The 17978-nt window shown below is 33.9% G+C and overlaps 1 long non-coding RNA gene across 34 annotated transcripts in view; it reads right to left on the bottom strand.

Annotated features, from left to right (window-relative positions):
* LOC135690308 (uncharacterized) overlaps positions 1 to 12217 on the bottom strand; it is a 69305-nt gene extending 57088 nt beyond the window's left edge. For 25 of the 34 annotated variants that reach the window (XR_016144287.1, XR_016144290.1, XR_016144272.1 and 22 more), the window contains exons 1-3: positions 10754 to 12217; positions 10229 to 10311; positions 9672 to 9796 (exon numbers count right to left, since the gene is read on the bottom strand). This is a non-coding gene — a long non-coding RNA (uncharacterized LOC135690308). The remainder of the gene's footprint in view (positions 1 to 9671; positions 9797 to 10228; positions 10312 to 10753) is intronic. The other 9 variants (XR_016144437.1, XR_016144433.1, XR_016144448.1 and 6 more) reach the window with 7 other exon arrangements.
* Between the last annotated feature and the right edge of the window lie 5761 nt (positions 12218 to 17978).

The following is a 17978-nucleotide window of genomic DNA, read 5'->3' as shown; positions in this document are numbered from 1 at the left end:
CATTTATCAGTTTAACCAGCCATGTTTTCTTTCCACCGCACATATTTCGACCAAACGCAACACAGTTAAGATGGATCTTTAACGAAGAATCGTTTGAGTTATTCTATAAACACAAGAAAGACCATTTATCAGTCTAACCATCCATGTTTTCTTTACACCGCCCATATTTGGACCAAACGAAACACAGTTAAGATGGACCTTTAATGAAGAATAATTTAAGGTTTTCCATAAACACGAGAAAGGACCATTTATCAGTTCAGCCGACCATGTTTTCTTTTTGCTGTAAGTCGTTCGAAAACAAAGATTCATTTAAGATGGACCTTTAACGAAGAATCATTTGAGGTATTCTTTAAACACAAGAAAGACCATTTATCAGTTTAACGAGCCATGTTTTCTTTTTGCCGTAAGTCGTTCGAAAACAAAGATTCATTTAAGATGGACCTTTAACGAAGAATCATTTGAGGTATTCTTTAAACACAAGAAAGACCATTTATCAGTTTAACGAGCCATGTTTTCTTTCCACCGCACATATTTGGACCAAACGCAACACTGTTAAGATCGATCTTTGACGAAGAATCATTCAAGGTTTTCTTTAAGGACAATGAAGGACCATTCATTAGTTTTACCAGCCTTTTTTTCCTTCCACCGCACGTATTTGGACTATAAGCAACACATTAAAGGTGGACATTAAACAAAGAACCATTTCAGTCTTTTAAGAAATTTATGAATGAACCATTTATCAGTTTAAGCAGCTATTTTTTTCTTTTCTTCGTAAGTACAGTACAAACGCGCATAAAAGAACCTAAGTTTTTATCAGGCAGCCTGAATAGGTTCCTAATTAACAGGCTGCTATTCTAAATTTCAGTCTAAAAGTTTCTTAACAAGTCTCTTTTACGTACAGGACTTGCATACATTAACAATGTTTTCCACCGCAAAAATTCTAATGGACACACTTGAACCAGCTTTTTTATGTTAAATTTCAACCAATCTAATGAATTTGTCCTGTGAGACTGTCCAAGTAGCATACAACATACCATAACCTGGTTTACTCTAAAAACCATTTCATCTTTTATATATTTAAGAACCCTCCCAATCTTCAGCCTCTTGGAGTTTCTTAATTATGGGGATTTGAAGGTTAAATTGCAGCCTCAATGTTCTTATAAAAACAGGTTCTTTTATGCGGGTTTCTACTGTAGTTCGATTAAACACTATTCAACTAAGATGGACCTTCAACGAAGAATCATTTTAGGTTTTCCATAAATACAAGAAAGAACCATTTATCAGTTTAACCAACCATGTTTTCTTTTTGCCGTGAGTAATTCGACCATACGAAACTCATTAAAGATGGACTTTCAACAAAGAATCATTTCAGGCTTTTTAAAAATACAAGAATTAACCATTTATCAGTTTAGCTGTTAAAATGTCAAAACCAAGAGATTACAGCAAGATAAATTTGTTACAACAACAAGTCCATCGTAAACTTTCAAGCAATAGTCAGAATTCAATAAGAATCAACCATTCAAAGGAGAAAACGATGAGAAACAAAGATAGCCATCTGTAAAACTCTGACAAAATAAATCAACGGACAATAGAAAGCAACAGCGAATGAGATTAAGTACAATACCAAGATAAGCCCTCTCTAGAACAACATAGATTAAACCAGCTCTTCATGCTCTTTAACATAGTCATATACGATTAGAGTCTTGTCTAGATAGCCAAGAATATCTTAGATTGGTAAACAAGCTGTTTATATTCCTAACGAGGAAGCCGCACAAAAGATCACCAGAAAAAGTTTAGTTTACAGCATTACAGTTAAGATGGACTTTTAACGAAGAATCATTTGAGGTATTCTATAAACACGAGAAAGACCATTCATCAGTTTAATCAGCCATGTTTTCTATCCACCGCACATATTTCGACCAAACGCAAGACAGCTAAGATGGACCTTTAACGGAGAATCATTTGAGTTATTCTATAAACACAAGAAAGACCATTTATCAGTCTAACCATCCATGTTTTCTTTCCACCGCACATATTTCGACCAAACGCAACACAGCTAAGTTGGACCTTTAACAAAGAATCATTTGAGGTATTCTAGAAACACAAGAAAGACCATTTATCAGTCTAACCAGCCATGTTTCCTTTCCACCGCACATATTTCGACCAAACACAACACAGTTTAGATGGACCTTTAACGGAGAATCATTTGAGTTATTCTATAAACACAAGAAAGACCATTTATCAGTCTAACCATCCATGTTTTCTTTTTGCCGTAAGTCGTTCGAAAACATAGATTCATTTAAGATGGACCTTTAACGAAGAATCATTTGAGGTATTCTATAAACACAAGAAAGACCATTTATCAGTTTAACGAGCCATGTTTTCTTTCCACAGCACATATTTGGACCAAACGAAACACAGTTAAGATGGACCTATAACGAAGAATCATTTAAGGTTTTCCATAAACAGAAGAAAGGACCTTTTATCAATTTAACCAACCATGTCGTCCTTTTGCCATAAGTCCTTCGAAAACATAGATTCATTTAAGATGGACCTTTAACGAAGAATCATTTGAGGTATTCTATAAACACGAGAAAGACCATTTATCAGTTTAATCAGCCATGTTTTCTATCCACCGCACATATTTCGACCAAACGCAAGACAGCTAAGATGGACCTTTAACGGAGAATCATTTGAGTTATTCTATAAACACAAGAAAGACCATTTATCAGTCTAACCATCCATGTTTTCTTTCCACCGCACATATTTCGACCAAACGCAACACAGCTAAGTTGGACCTTTAACAAAGAATCATTTGAGGTATTCTAGAAACACAAGAAAGACCATTTATCAGTCTAACCAGCCATGTTTCCTTTCCACCGCACATATTTCGACCAAACACAACACAGTTTAGATGGACCTTTAACGGAGAATCATTTGAGTTATTCTATAAACACAAGAAAGACCATTTATCAGTCTAACCATCCATGTTTTCTTTTTGCCGTAAGTCGTTCGAAAACATAGATTCATTTAAGATGGACCTTTAACGAAGAATCATTTGAGGTATTCTATAAACACAAGAAAGACCATTTATCAGTTTAACGAGCCATGTTTTCTTTCCACAGCACATATTTGGACCAAACGAAACACAGTTAAGATGGACCTATAACGAAGAATCATTTAAGGTTTTCCATAAACAGAAGAAAGGACCTTTTATCAATTTAACCAACCATGTCGTCCTTTTGCCATAAGTCCTTCGAAAACATAGATTCATTTAAGATGGACCTTTAACGAAGAATCATTTTAGGTATTCTATAAACACAAGAAAGACCATTTATCAGTTTAACCAGCCATGTTTTCTTTCCACCGCACATATTTCGACCAAACGCAACACAGTTAAGATGGATCTTTAACGAATAATCGTTTGAGTTATTCTATAAACACAAGAAAGACCATTTATCAGTTTAATCAGCCATGTTTTCTTTCCACCGCACATATTTGGACCAAACGAAACACAGTTAAGATGGACCTATAACGAAGAATCGTTTAAGGTTTTCCATAAACAGAAGAAAGGACCTTTTATCAATTTAACCAACCATGTCGTCCTTTTGCCCTAAGTCGTTCGAAAACATAGATTCATTTAAGATGGACCTTTAATGAAGAATCATTTGAGGTATTCAATAAACACAAGAAAGACCATTTATCAGTCTAACCATCCATGTTTTCTTTCCATCGCACATATTTCGACCAAACACAACACAGTTGAGATGGACCTTTAACGAAGAATCATTTGACGTATTCTATAAACACAAGAAAGACCATTTATCAGTTTAATCAGCCATGTTTTCTTTCCACCGCACATATTTGGACCAAACGAAACACAGTTAAGATGGACCTATAACGAAGAATCGTTTAAGGTTTTCCATAAACAGAAGAAAGGACCTTTTATCAATTTAACCAACCATGTCGTCCTTTTGCCCTAAGTCGTTCGAAAACATAGATTCATTTAAGATGGACCTTTAACGAAGAATCATTTCAGGTATTCTATAAACACAAGAAAGACCATTTATCAGTTTAACCAGCCATGTTTTCTTTCCACCGCACATATTTCGACCAAACGCAACACAGTTAAGATGGATCTTTAACGAAGAATCGTTTGAGTTATTCTATAAACACAAGAAAGACCATTTATCAGTTTAATCAGCCATGTTTTCTTTCCACCGCACATATTTCGACCAAACGCAACACTGTTAAGATCGATCTTTGAAGAATAATCATTTGAGGTATTCTATAAACACAAGAAAGACCATTTATCAGTTTAACGAGCCATGTTTTCTTTCCACCGCACATATTTGGACCAAACGCAACACTGTTAAGATCGATCTTTGACGAAGAATCATTCAAGGTTTTTTTTAAGGACAATGAATGACTATTCAATAGTTTAACCAGCCTTTGTTTCCTTCCACCGCACGTATTTGGATCATAAGCAACACATTAAAGGTGGACATTAAACAAGAAATTTATGAATGAGCCATTTATCAGTTGAAGCAGCTATTTTTTTCTTTTCTTCGTAAGTACAGTACAAACGCGCATAAAAGAACCTAAGTTTTTATCAGGCAGCCTGAATAGGTTCCTAATTAACAGGCTGCTATTCTAAATTTCAGTCTGAAAGTTTCTTAACAAGTCTCTTATACGTACAGGACTTGCATACATTACCAATGTTTTCCACCGCAAAAATTCTAATGGACACACTTGAACCAGCTTTTTTATGTTAAATTTCAACCAATCGAATGAATTTGTCCTGTGAGACTGCCCAAGTAGCATACAACATACCATAACCTGGTTTACTCTAAAAACCATTTCATCTTTTATATATTTAAGAACCCTCCCAATCTTCAGCCTCTTGGAGTTTCTTAATTATGGGGATTTGAAGGTTAAATTGCAGCCTCAATGTTCTTATAAAAACAGGTTCTTTTATGCGGGTTTCTACTGTAGTTCGATTAAACACTATTCAACTAAGATGGACCTTCAACGAAGAATCATTTTAGGTTTTCCATAAATACAAGAAAGAACCATTTATCAGTTTAACCAACCATGTTTTCTTTTTGCCGTGAGTAATTCGACCATACGAAACTCATTAAAGATGGACTCTCAACAAAGAATCATTTCAGGCTTTTTAAAAATACAAGAATTAACCATTTATCAGTTTAGCTGTTAAAATGTCAAAACCAAGAGTTTACAGCAAGATAAATTTGTTACAACAACAAGTCCATCGTAAACTTTCAAGCAATAGTCAGAATTCAATAAGAATCAACCATTCAAAGGAGAAAACGATGAGAAACAAAGATAGCCATCTGTAAAACTCTGACAAAATAAATCAACGGACAATAGAAAGCAACAGCGAATGAGATTAAGTACAATACCAAGATAAGCCCTCTCTAGAACAACATAGATTAAACCAGCTCTTCATGCTCTTTAACATAGTCATATACGATTAGAGTCTTGTCTAGATAGCCAAGAATATCTTAGATTGGTAAACAAGCTGTTTATATTCCTAACGAGGAAGCCGCACAAAAGATCACCAGAAAAAGTTTAGTTTACAGCATTACAGTTAAGATGGACCTTTAACGAAGAATCATTTGAGGTATTCTATAAACACGAGAAAGGACTATTTATCAGTCTAAGCAGCCATGTTTTCTTTCCACCGCAGTTATTTGGACAAAACGCAACACAGTTAAGATGGACCTTTAACGAAAAATCATTTAAGGTATTCTATAAACACGAGAAAGACCATTTATCAGTTTAATCAGCCATGTTTTCTATCCACCGCACATATTTCGACCAAACGCAAGACAGCTAAGATGGACCTTTAACGGAGAATCATTTGAGTTATTCTATAAACACAAGAAAGACCATTTATCAGTCTAAACATTCATGTTTTCTTTCCACCGCACATATTTCGACCAAACGCAACACAGCTAAGTTGGACCTTTAACGAAGAATCATTTGAGGTATTCTATAAACACAAGAAACGACCATTTATCAGTTTAGCCGACCATGTTTTCTTTCCACAGCTCATATTTCGACCAAACACAACACAGTTAAGATGGACCTTTAACGGAGAATCATTTGAGTTATTCTATAAAGACAAGAAAGACCATTTATCAGTCTAACCATCCATGTTTTCTTTTTGCCGTAAGTCGTTCGAAAACATAGATTCATTTAAGATGGACCTTTAACGAGGAATCATTTGAGGTATTCTATAAACACAAGAAAGACCATTTATCAGTTTAACGAGCCATGTTTACTTTCCACCGCACATATTTGGACCAAACGAAACACAGTTAAGATGGACCTATAACGAAGAATCATTTAAGGTTTTCCATAAACAGAAGAAAGGACCTTTTATCAATTTAACCAACCATGTCGTCCTTTTGCCCTAAGTCCTTCGAAAACATAGATTCATTTAAGATGGACCTTTAACGAAGAATCATTTTAGGTATTCTATAAACACAAGAAAGACCATTTATCAGTTTAACCAGCCATGTTTTCTTTCCACCGCACATATTTCGACCAAACGCAACACAGTAAAGATGGACCTTTAACGAAGAATCATTTTAGGTATTCTATAAACACAAGAAAGACCATTTATCAGTTTAACCAGCCATGTTTTCTTTCCACCGCACATATTTCGACCAAACGCAACACAGTTAAGATGGACCTTTAATGAAGAATCATTTGAGGTATTCTATAAACACAGGAAAGACCATTTATCAGTTTAATCAGCCATGTTTTCTTTCCACCGCACATATTTCGACCAAACACAACACAGTTAAGATGGACCTTTAATGAAGAATCATTTGAGGTATTCTATAAACACAGGAAAGACCATTTATCAGTTTAATCAGCCATGTTTTCTTTCCACCGCACATATTTCGACCAAACACAACACAGTTAAGATGGACCTTTAACGAAGAATCATTTGAGGTATTCTATAAACACAAGAAAGACCATTTATCTGTTTAATCAGCCATGTTTTCTTTCCACCGCACATATTTCGACCAAACGCAACACAGTTAAGATGGACCTTTAACGAAGAATCATTTGAGGTATTCTATAAACACAAGAAAGACCATTTATCTGTTTAATCAGCCATGTTTTCTTTCCACCGCACATATTTCGACCAAACGCAACACAGTTAAGATGGACCTTTAATGAAGAATCATTTGAGGTATTCAATAAACACAAGAAAGACCATTTATCAGTCTAACCATCCATGTTTTCTTTCCATCGCACATATTTCGACCAAACACAACACAGTTGAGATGGACCTTTAACGAAGAATCATTTGACGTATTCTATAAACACAAGAAAGACCATTTATCAGTTTAACCATCCATGTTTTCTTTCCACCGCACATATTTTGACCAAACGCAACACAGTTAAGATGGACCTTTAATGAAGAATCATTTGAGGTATTCTATAAACACAGGAAAGACCATTTATCAGTTAAACGAGCCATGTTTTCTTTCGACCGCACATATTTGGACCAAACGAAACACAGTTAAGATGGACCTTTAATGAAGAATAATTTAAGGTTTTCCATAAACACGAGAAAGGACCATTTATCAGTTCAGCCGACCATGTTTTCTTTTTGCTGTAAGTCGTTCGAAAACAAAGATTCATTTAAGATGGACCTTTAACGGAGAATCATTTGAGTTATTCTATAAAAACAAGAAAGACCATTTATCAGTTTAACGAGCCATGTTTTCTTTCCACCGCACATATTTGGACCAAACGCAACACTGTTAAGATCGATCTTTGACGAAGAATCATTCAAGGTTTTCTTTAAGGACAATGAAGGACCATTCATTAGTTTTACCAGCCTTTTTTTCCTTCCACCGCACGTATTTGGACTATAAGCAACACATTAAAGGTGGACATTAAACAAAGAACCATTTCAGTCTTTTAAGAAATTTATGAATGAACCATTTATCAGTTTAAGCAGCTATTTTTTTCTTTTCTTCGTAAGTACAGTACAAACGCGCATAAAAGAACCTAAGTTTTTATCAGGCAGCCTGAATAGGTTCCTAATTAACAGGCTGCTATTCTAAATTTCAGTCTGAAAGTTTCTTAACAAGTCTCTGATACGTACAGGACTTGCATACATTACCAATGTTTTCCACCGCAAAAATTCTAATGGACACACTTGAACCAGCTTTTTTATGTTAAATTTCAACCAATCGAATGAATTTGTCCTGTGAGACTGCCCAAGTAGCATACAACATACCATAACCTGGTTTACTCTAAAAACCATTTCATCTTTTATATATTTAAGAACCCTCCCAATCTTAAGCCTCTTGGAGTTTCTTAATTATGGGGATTTGAAGGTTAAATTGCAGCCTCAATGTTCTTATAAATACAGGTTCTTTTATGCGGGTTTCTACTGTAGTTCGATTAAACACTATTCAACTAAGATGGACCTTCAACGAAGAATCATTTTAGGTTTTCCATAAATACAAGAACGAACCATTTATCAGTTTGACCAACCATGTTTTCTTTTTGCCGTGAGTAATTCGACCATACGAAACTCATTAAAGATGGATCTTCAACAAAGAATCATTTCAGGCTTTTTAAAAATACAAGAAATGACCATTTATCTGTTTAGTTGTTAAAATGTCAAAACCAAGAGTTTACAGCAAGATAAATTTGTTACAACAACAAGTCCATCGTAAACTTCCAAGCAATAGTCAGAATTCAATAAGAATCAGCCTTTCAAAGGAGAAAAAGATGAGAAAGAAAGATAGCCATCTGTAACACTGACCAAATAAATCAACGGCCAATAGAAAGCAACAGCGAATGAGATTAAGAAAAATACCAAGAGAAGCCCTCTCTAACACAACATAGATTCAAACAGCTCTTGCTGCTCTTTAACATGATCATATACGATCATAGCATTGTCTAGATAGCCAGGAATATCTTAGATTGGTAAACAAGCTGTTTATCTTCCTCATGAGGAAGCCGCACAAAAGATCCCCAGAACAAGCTTAGTTGACAGCATTAATTGTACGTGCAAAAGTTCAAAACTCTTCAATGTGACAAACATGCTGGCCAAAACGACGTCGATAAATACGATGAAAACGACCAACTCGAACTCAAAACGACAATGACGACAATGATTTTTTGATACACCCTCTCCTCTGCTTTCGTAGAATGGAAACGAGTTAAAATTCAAGCGCGCTGTTAAATAGCCAATAAAATGAGACTCCTCGAAGCACCAGCGTTTTGAATTCATTCGCATATTCTCTTATCATTGAATGTAGATCTTTTTAAAGTAAAGCCTATTTCTTATCCGATTTAAGTAGACAGCGAGTCACTTAAATACCCAACATCAAATGTAGAAAATTGATGTAAATATGTTCAGTTCCATTCTTCTTTGTAAATTGTATTGCTATCTTTCTTTATTTTACAATTTTCTGTTGCAAGAATATATGTAGTACACCTGAACAACTGTTCACCATCAGATAATTTTAGACTGCTTTTTTGTAACCTGAAATCTTTGAATTATTGCCTTTTTCACACGTCGGCCTCGGGTGGAATATTGAGCATAATAAACACGATATGAATATATTCAAATAACTGTTTAGAAAGTGCGATTGAAACAAACTCACCTACTCCTTGTGCCTTTAGCAGTTTTCTCCTGGAATGCTGCAATGAATGTATTCTGCTCAATAGCTTTTTCGGCATTGGAATGTCATGTCTCTGAGTTCCAAAGAATCATATTTTTCATATCGATCTAGCAAATTATTATTATACCATTTAAGTTGTGGATAAACAAATGTGAGAACAATTTTGAAAATAATTTGAAATGTCTAAACGGCTTAGTTCTGAACAAAAAAAGAGTCTCAAATTCAGTTTACTTTTCATATCTCAATGTTTTGTATCCGCAGTATCTTGTTTTTACTTTGTTAAAGTTGTTGTATCTTGATCACCACGATTCAGGGGTTGAAGAGGAATTTTTTACCTCTTCTATCTATCATCATTTCATCTCCTTTAAACCAAATGACTTTTTTTAAATTTTGAATGTCCGTTGTTTGATCGTCTATCTTATTTTTGAATATTCCTCAAAGTACCTACGTTCAAAGGAAATTAATCGAAAATTTTCATGCACTCAAAATGTTATAGAAAAATGATACAAAAGATAAAATCTTGAATTTTTGAAACGTACCTTTTTCGACTCTTCAGCTAAACAGCATTTATCTCCATTTAATTATCGTCTGTTGGCTCTTTAGCTTCGTTGGCAACAGGAATCTGAAATGCAGTTTTATAAATTACGACCATCTAGACACAACAAAGTTTAGAGATTTATTGAGATAAAGGAAAATTCATTAGTAATATTAATAATAATATGTATAAAGTGTCTTGAACTTATGTTTAGAGGTTATTTATGGTGAGGCTTGTTTCATATTTCATCTCGCATTGTTTAGAAATCCTCTCTCACAAAATGACACACAATACTGGATTATTTTTTAAATGTTTGCTACATTCCTCTTTGTTTCTTCGAAGGAAACGTCAGGAAATATCTAGATTTAGTTATGCCGACGTGATAGCCACTAATTACATACAACAAACGTAAAATACTAGATAACTAGCTGCTTACATGTCCCAAGACAATGTTAAATACTTGATTTATATTCTCTTTATTTTTGGCCTCTTGTTAAAGTAATCATAACAATAAATTCATATAACTCACTGCCCTTTTGCCTTTTTGCAGCAGTCTCCAGTCAACTCGCCACGGTGTCCAGCTCTATGGTATGCATGAAAAAGAAGTTATTTCAAGCAATTAAATCTGTTGGCAAATCTGCTTTACATGGTGGAAAAATATTGCAATTAAAGTTGTTCTAGATCTGGAGATTAACAAGTTGAATTTTTTCTCCTAGCTCTAATTTTATTAAACAGAAATATTTCTACTTTCACAGCAACATTAAGATCACGAATAAATATCACTTTTAATAATATATCTGTCCAGGTTTCATTGGAAAATATTCTATCAAGTACTATGCAAAAGCGTTTACTTTCCGTTAGAATTCTGCAATTTAAAGATCTCTGTTTGAATTTCAACCATAAATGATCATAATCTAATGTATTATAATATATATAAAAAAATACCCATAAAGATTACCACTTGAGTTGGTTACATTACCACATCTTGAGTTGAAGGCTCTTGGCAGCCAATGCTTAAAAAGAACTCTTAAAAAAAGTTAGATTTATTGTTTTTTGAAAACTGTTGTCAATGGGTACTTAGGCAGAAATTTATAGCTAGACTAATATTTTCTTCAATTTTTTACTTTATCAAGTTAACTTCAAAATTGCTGCTGCATTGAATCGAAAAATAATTTATAGTTTTCAGATATATAGTCAGATATATAATTTGACTATTATCAGCATTCAATGCCTCTTTATCAAGAACTTTTCACCAATCAACATTTCAAGAATTTATGCAAATTTTTAAATGAAAAAAAGTTAAATGAAATAGTCCTTTTTTCCCACCATCAAACAAATGTTGACCAAACATGGCTCTTTAACCAAGAACAAAGTATAAACTCACCTTTTTCACTACAGGGATAGAGCATTCAACAGTTTGAAAACCCCGGTGTTGTATTCAATTAGCGTATTTTGACAAAAAACAGCACCTTTAAGATGGACCTTAAACCAAGAGATATTTATGACTTTTAATAAAGAGAAGCCAGGACCATTTGTCAGTTTCAACAGCCATATTTTCTTTTCACCACACATGGTTCGACCAAACGCAACTCTTTTCACTGTCAGTAGATTGACCAAACACAATTCGTTCAAGATGGAACTTTACCGAAGAATTATTGAATGTTTTGCTTTGAGCACAAGCAAGGAACATTTATCAATTTAACCGACCATGTCGTCTTTTTGCCGTAAGTCGTTCGACAACAAAGATTCATTAAAGATGGACCTTTAACAAAGAATCATTTGAGGTATTCTATAAACACAAGAAAGACCATTTATCAGTTTAACCATCCATGTTTTCTTTACACCGAACATATTTCGACCAAACGCAACACAGTTAAGATGGACCTTTAACGAAGAATGATTTTAGGTATTCTATAAACACAAGAAGGACCATTTATCAGTTTAACCAGCCATGTTTTCTTCTTGCCGTTAGTCGTTCGACAACAAAGATTCATTTAAGATGGACCTTTAACGGAGAATCATTTGAGTTATTCTATAAACACAAGAAAGACCATTTATCAGTCTAAGCATCCATGTTTTCTTTCCACCGCACATATTTCGACCAAACACAACACAGCTAAGTTGGACCTTTAACGAAGAATCATTTGAGTTATTCTATAAACACAAGAAAGACCATTTATCAGTTTAATCAGCCATGTTTTCTTTCCACAGCACATATTTCGACCAAACACAACACAGTTAAGATGGACCTTTAACGGAGAATCATTTGAGTTATTCTATAAAAACAAGAAAGACCATTTATCAGTCTAACCATCCATGTTTTCTTTTTGCCGTAAGTCGTTCGAAAACATAGATTCATTTAAAATGGACCTTTAACGAAGAATCATTTGAGGTATTCTATAAACACAAGAAGGACCATTTATCAGTTTAACGAGCCATGTTTTCTTTCCACCGCACATATTTGGACCAAACGAAACACAGTTAAGATGGACCTATAACGAAGAATCATTTAAGGTTTTCCATAAACAGAAGAAAGGACCTTTTATCAATTTAACCAACCATGTCGTCCTTTTGCCCTAAGTCCTTCGAAAACATAGATTCATTTAAGATGGACCTTTAATGAAGAATCATTTTAGGTATTCTATAAACACAAGAAAGACCATTTATCAGTTTAACCAGCCATGTTTTCTTTCCACCGCACATATTTCGACCAAACGCAACACAGTTAAGATGGATCTTTAACGAAGAATCGTTTGAGTTATTCTATAAACACAAGAAAGACCATTTATCAGTTTAATCAGCCATGTTTTCTTTCCACCGCACATATTTGGACCAAACGAAACACAGTTAAGATGGACCTATAACGAAGAATCGTTTAAGGTTTTCCATAAACAGAAGAAAGGACCTTTTATCAATTTAACCAACCATGTCGTCCTTTTGCCCTAAGTCGTTCGAAAACATAGATTCATTTAAGATGGACCTTTAACGAAGAATCATTTGAGGTATTCTATAAACACAAGAAAGACCATTTATCAGTTAAACGAGCCATGTTTTCTTTACACCGCACATATTTGGACCAAACGAAACACAGTTAAGATGGACCTTTGATGAAGAATAATTTAAGTTATTCCATAAACACGAGAAAGGACCATTTATCAGTTCATTCGACCATGTTTTCTTTTTGCCGTAAGTCGTTTGAAAACAAAGATTCATTTAAGATGGACCTTTTAACGAAGAATCATTTGAGGTATTCTATAAACACAAGAAAGACCATTTATCAGTTTAACGAGCCATGTTTTCTTTCCACCGCACATATTTGGACCAAACGCAACACTGTTAAGATCGATCTTTGACGAAGAATCATTCAAGGTTTTCTTTAAGGACAATGAAGGACCATTCATTAGTTTTACCAGCCTTTTTTTCCTTCCACCGCACGTATTTGGACCATAAGCAACACATTAAACGTGGACATTAAACAAAGAACCATTTCAGTCTTTTAAGAAATTTATGAATGAACCATTTATCAGTTTAAGCAGCTATTTTTTTCTTTTCTTCGTAAGTACAGTACAAACGCGCATAAAAGAACCTAAGTTTTTATCAGGCAGCCTGAATAGGTTCCTAATTAACAGGCTGCTATTCTAAATTTCAGTCTAAAAGTTTCTTAACAAGTCTCCTATACGTACAGGACTTGCATACATTAACAATGTTTTCCACCGCGAAAATTCTAATGGACACACTTGAACCAGCTTTTTATGTTAAATTTCAACCAATCTAATGAATTTGTCCTGTGAGACTGTCCAAGTAGCATACAACATACCATAACCTGGTTTACTCTAAAAACCATTTCATCTTTTATATATTTAAGAACCCTCCCAATCTTCAGCCTCTTGGAGTTTCTTAATTATGGGGATTTGAAGGTTAAATTGCAGCCTCAATGTTCTTATAAAAACAGGTTCTTTTATGCGAGTTTCTACTGTAGTTCGATTAAACACTATTCAACTAAGATGGACCTTCAACGAAGAATCATTTTAGGTTTTCCATAAACACAAGAAAGAACCATTTATCAGTTTAACCAACCATGTTTTATTTCTGCCGTGAGTAGTTCCATCATACGCAACTCATTAAAGATGGACTTTCAACAAAGAATCATTTCAGGCTTTTTAAAAATACAAGAATTAACCATTTATCAGTTTAGCTGTTAAAATGTCAAAACCAAGAGTTTACAGCAAGATAAATTTGTTACAACAACAAGTCCATCGTAAACTTTCAAGCAATAGTCAGAATTCAATAAGAATCAACCATTCAAAAGAGAAAACGATGAGAAACAAAGATAGCCATCTGTAAAACTCTGACAAAATAAATCAACGGACAATAGAAAGCAACAGCGAATGAGATTAAGTACAATACCAAGATAAGCCCTCTCTAGCACAACATAGATTAAAACAGCTCTTGATGCTCTTTAACATAGTCATATACGATTAGAGCCTTGTCTAGATAGCCAAGAATATCTTAGATTGGTAAACAAGCTGTTTATATTCCTCACGAGGAAGCCGCACAAAAGATCACCAGAAAAAGTTTAGTTTACAGCATTACAGTAAAGATGGACCTTTAACGAAGAATCATTTGAGGTATTCTATAAACACAAGAAAGACCATTTATCAGTTAAACGAGCCATGTTTTCTTTACACCGCACATATTTGGACCAAACGAAACACAGTTAAGATGGACCTTTAATGAAGAATAATTTAAGGTTTTCCATAAACACGAGAAAGGACCATTTATCAGTTCAGCCGACCATGTTTTCTTTTTGCCGTAAGTCGTTCGAAAACAAAGATTCATTTAAGATGGACCTTTAACGAAGAATCATTTGAGGTATTCTTTAAACACAAGAAAGACCATTTATCAGTTTAACGAGCCATGTTTTCTTTCCACCGCACATATTTGGACCAAACGCAACACTGTTAAGATCGATCTTTGACCAAGAATCATTCAAGGCTTTCTTTAAGGACAATGAAGGACCATTCATTAGTTTTATCAGCCTTTTTTTCCTTCCAGCGCACGTATTTGGACCATAAGCAACACATTAAAGGTGGACATTAAACAAAGAACCATTTATCAGTTTGACCAACCATGTTTTCTTTTTGCCGTAATTAGTTCGACCAAATAGAAATTATTTTAGATGAATTTTTAAGAAAGAATTATTTAATGTTTGAAATATATACAACAGAGGACCATTTATCAGTTTAACCAGCTATTTTTTTTCTTCATAAGTAGTTAGACGAAACGTAACAAATTTAAGATTGACCTTTAACGAAGAATTATTTGAGTTATTCTATAAACACAAGAAAGAACATTTATCAGTTTAACCGACAATGTTCTATTTTTGCCGTAAGTAGTTCGACCAAAAACAATTCATTTAAGAAGGACCTTCAACGAAGAATCATATCAGGCTGTTCATAAATAGCTGTGGTGCAAACCTTCTTTAGATGGAGAGGAAGACAATAACCTATTTTTTAAACAATGGAATGTTATTGGCGCAGCAGGGGCAATTTTCTTTCTCTTTCGTATGTTAAAAAAACCTTGAACTCAGCCTCTTTTACACCGACTTTTAACTGCCATAGTTTTCTAACTGCCAAAGTTTTTTAAACAATGTACCTTCGAATTTCATAATATGATTAAATATTTAAAATAATTTTTTTATTTTTCCTTGTCTTTATGTTTCTAGCTGTTCTTTTTATGAATAATGAACAACACAATCATTAATGATATTTTGTTTTCTGACCAATTTGATATAGTCAATTTAATAGGAGACATTTCGCCATTCAATAAATTTTGAGTGTTCTTTAATGGTACCTTGTCAACTGTCATATGCTTGTAAACGAATTCCTTCTGGAAGATATTTCTTTAAGATATTACAGACCTGCATTTAGAATAATGTTTAATAGTTTGCTTTGTCTATCCTGTTTAATTATTAAACTGTTACTGTTCCCTTTTTAAATTATTTGTAGCGGGGACTGAGAAAGCGTGGAGGCTAAAAGGCTTGAGCCAATCCACAATTTTTCAAGGATGCAGTAATTTTCAAAAGGTTAATATGAGAACCACAAATTCCTAAAGATGCAGTAATTTTCAAAAGGTTAATATGAGAACCACAAATTTCTAAAGATGCAGTAATTTTCAAAAGGTTAATATGAGAACCACTCCACAAATTCCTAAAGATGCAGTATTTTTCAAAAGGTTAATATGAGAATCACTCCACCAATTTCTAAAGATGCAGTAATTTTCAAAAGGTTAATATGAGAACCACTATGTTCGATCTAACGGCAAAAGTGAAATCAACAACAATTTTTTATATTCATTTGAAGAATTTGAAATGATGAAACCTTGAGTTTCTTTAAATGAAAATAGAAAGCAGAGTAAGCAAAGTGATCTACATAGTAAATATATCTTTGAAAAGCAAAACAATGAATCAATTACAAATAATTGCATCATTTGCTGAATCAATTTCTTTTATAAGGTCAAATGACACCTTTTTTCTTTCGCAAGAAATTAGTTCCAATCATTTATCTCAACAGGTGTCTGCTGAAATTATTTATTGTATAATGGTCAAACAGAGCCATTAATCATTTTCATCACTCAGAGAGAAAAAAAGGAAAGAAAATAAAATAAACTCGCCTGACACGAGGTCTTTTTGCATGGATTCCAGGATGTTAAATCCTTTGACCTGGTTTCTTTTGACGTTCATTTCAATCTTCTTGTCCTTTGTAGAATATCCCTTCGAAATAATTAAATACAAAATAAGTTCTCCCTTCGATAAACTTTGAAGTTGTAGAATTATAGGCCTAATAGAAATTGGGGCTGGAAGGGCTGTGGCCCCCCTTATCGCTTATCATATTTCAGGCTCCATTCGGACAGTTCTATCTAAATGAGGCAATAAGATTTGGGAAATATCCAAGATGCATTAGAAGAGCCGACCGAAAGCTGTAGTTTATGCACCTAATTCGAATACATTTAAGAACTGGCTTGAGCAGCGTTGGCAAACAAGGAGCTGTGACTCGGTTTATCTGATTAAAGATACATTTTAAGCACTTACTTTGAAAATTGATGTTTAAAAATGAACAAGCGTGATGGCGCTTTTAGCATCAAGCAAATACACACTTTTTTATAAAAACAATTTTATAAAAACACGAGCCTCAAAATTGGTTAAAAGTTAAGAACAAATGAACAACAAGCTGAGGCTGAGCTACTGTAAAATATAATTTTAAGCAAAATTTCATCATAAAACTTCTGGTGTGGTTGTGTTATCGGTGTAAATTTGTATAAAAATGAAGGTTGTCTAAGTCAATTTGTTGGCAAATGTGACCTGGACACCTCCCTTGAGCGAAAAAACTAGCAATGGCACTGCTTACACCCTCTTTATTTAGAAAAACATTTAGAACAATCCAGCCTCAGATTTTCGAAAAAATTAAGAACAGTCAGCCTGAACTTAAATTCACTGGTTCGTATAAAAACGCATGAAAAGTTGCAGTATGTTAATGTTGTAATTAGGTGAAAGGCCATCTTGACCTAGATACCTTTTTAGCAAAATAAATAGACAAAAAAATAAAAATAAAAGTGTGTATATGTATTTGTATGATGTAATGTCTATACCAAGCCTATGCAAAAAAATTCTTAATTAAATGCCCCCTTAAAGATTTAGCAACTGTTATTGTAATTGCGTTGAAAACGTTCTCTCTGTACACATTGTAGAGATATAA

This window comes from Rhopilema esculentum, chromosome 1, assembly GCF_057945365.1.
Source record: "Rhopilema esculentum isolate cy_ngs chromosome 1, ASM5794536v1, whole genome shotgun sequence".
NCBI classification, from domain to species: Eukaryota; Metazoa; Cnidaria; class Scyphozoa; order Rhizostomeae; family Rhizostomatidae; genus Rhopilema; species Rhopilema esculentum.
Note: the sequence above shows the minus strand (reverse complement) of the source record. Positions and strands in the feature narration are given on the sequence as shown.